The sequence below is a fragment of the Otolemur garnettii genome, unplaced genomic scaffold, assembly GCF_000181295.1.
Source record: "Otolemur garnettii isolate 467f Iridium unplaced genomic scaffold, OtoGar3 scaffold00010, whole genome shotgun sequence".
Lineage (NCBI taxonomy): Eukaryota > Metazoa > Chordata > Mammalia > Primates > Galagidae > Otolemur > Otolemur garnettii.
The window spans coordinates 28,840,804-28,842,990 of NW_003852405.1; the positions used below are offsets into that span (position 1 = coordinate 28,840,804).

Sequence of the window (2,187 nt, forward strand, 5' to 3'; positions counted from 1 at the left end):
GGGGCGGCTGCAGGCCAGCGCTGGCCGCGCCGGCGGGGGCCGCGGGGAAGGCCGTGGAGGTGAGTGCGGCGCTGTTGGGAGGGGCGCGGGCCAAAGGGCGCCTCGCCCGCTGCCCGGGGCTGGCCTCGCTTCTCGGGTCTCGGCTCTGCGCGCCGGCGGCTGCGGCTGCTGCTGCTGCAGCCTCTTTTTCACCGTCCTGGGGGCGGTGGGCGCGCGGGAGGGAACGAGGCCTCGGCCGCCCCAGTGCTCTGCGTTGCGGAGATAATCTGGTGGCCGCCCTGTCAGGGGTCGGCGGAGGACGCGAACCCGTTGCGGGTTGGAGGAAGGATCCCAGGGGTGTCTCCTGGAAAGCGGGCTGGGGAGCCCGGCTCGCGTCCTCAGCCCCCCACCCTGGCTCGGACTCTAGGTGGGTGCGAGCGGCCGAAAAACCCGCAGCGCGCTGGCTTCGGTGTTGGCTTTGCGGCGCGATTGGGGTGACGGGACCTGGCTTTTCAGCCCCGTTATTGTTGCGAACTGAAAAACCGAGATGTCCTCGTCCTTGGAAATTTTCTTCGACCGATGTTTGATCCTGGCTAAGAGGTTACCCCTTACCGTTTGTCCATCTGCAGCTTTTGTTTGGATCAGATTTCCATGGTGAGCCGTTTCCCAGACCTTCACGCAGAAATATTTCTCATATACAAAACGCTCTTCATTTGAATATTTACAAGGTGCAATTTGAGCTTTTCCGTGGATGATACGTTTTTTTTCTAGGTGTTTTGAGCTCAAGTATTTTTAGGATTTACTTTCTCATGTAATAAGCCTGGAAAATTGAGCTAGAGGGTGAAATACTGCAGGAAGGTAGACTAAATTGAGTATGAATTTTGCAGCAGGAATCAAGACTTCTTTCTTAATAAATGGAATTATAGAATTTTTGTAGTTTAATCATATTTTTCCTTTAAGAAAAACCTGTTACAAAAAGCAGTCAGGCTTACTCTATGATTTAGACAAAAAAGTATCCTCTGAAAAGTTCTGACCCAATCGGATTATAATTTGATAAATTATGATTTGAACGTGATACAAATATTGTGAATTCATAAGTACAGGGGGGAAATAGGAATCTTGTTGAAAGATAATGCTAATTTGTAGAAAAGTAATAGTAATAGTTACACTATACTAGGAGTTTTATATTATTTATTTTGGTGGTATTGAAAACAAAGACAGTATAAAAAATATTCCTGGAATAAAATATTGCCCTGATATGTGCAAGAGGGATAGCTTAAGTAAGATTGCTTCTTTTTTATGACCTGGTTTATTGCTGGCTTTCACTTTTTTCCTGGCTTTTTTGAACTGTTTATAACCTACCAATAAGTAAATCTTTTTACATAGCTGCAGTTTAATAGCATTAGGCTGTAGTAAATAGGTGTAGGTGATTTTAAATATTTGAAATCCAGAGTTAAGGAGACGATAATTCTTAAATTTGTGTATTGCTTTTAGAATGTTCAATGACCTTTCGCATACACAACCTTGTTTGATCCTTCAGTCCTCTTGGCTAGGAATGCGGAGCCATAAAGTCTTTCCCCATGATAGAGCATTTCAAGATTGTGTAAGGATCAGAATTTCCTTAAAGCTGAAATAATGTTGCCAAAGCAGGCTTTGATACAAATTGGAATTCTGATACATTAAAATTAGAGCACTGGGAACTATATAACGTATGACCAGCAATGTCAATCTGTAGCCTGTGGGCTGAATGCAGATAATTTGAGGCCTGTTTTGCTTATATATGGTGTTGGGTATTGTGGAAATTATGCAGACTGTTTTTTTGCTCATCAGCTTTAGTTAGTGTTTGTGTATTTAATGTGTGATGCAAGAGAACTCTTCCAGTGTGCAGCTGGAAAAAAAAGGTTGGACCCTCCTGCTTGACTGTTGATAAGAAAAGTGGAAGTATATAAAATGCTGAGTGATTTTTGGTGAGAAATGTGAAATGCAGTCATTTCTAAAGAGGGATAAGTGACACCTCTTTTTAGTGTAGTTTTTAAACTTATTAAAAGTCTATATGTGATGGCAGGAGCATTTGCACAAGCAGGAAACCTCTAGCAGGGTTTTTTTTTTGCCGCATATTGGAAGAAGAAGAGTTGTCTTGGGCCAAACCCTATGGAAAGCTGATTAGCCAAAAAAAAAAAAAAAAAGGTCTGGCTCGGCGCCTATAGC

General features: G+C 44.0%; 1 protein-coding gene across 2 annotated transcripts in view; it reads left to right on the plus strand.

The window, feature by feature from the left end:
* Window positions 1–6: 6 nt before the first annotated feature.
* USP33 (ubiquitin specific peptidase 33) overlaps window positions 7–2,187 on the plus strand; it is a 63,115-nt gene continuing 60,934 nt past the window's right edge. For both annotated transcript variants that reach the window (XM_023509805.1, XM_012801734.1), the window contains exon 1: window positions 7–59. The gene's annotated coding sequence lies outside the window, so the exon portion shown is untranslated. The remainder of the gene's footprint in view (window positions 60–2,187) is intronic.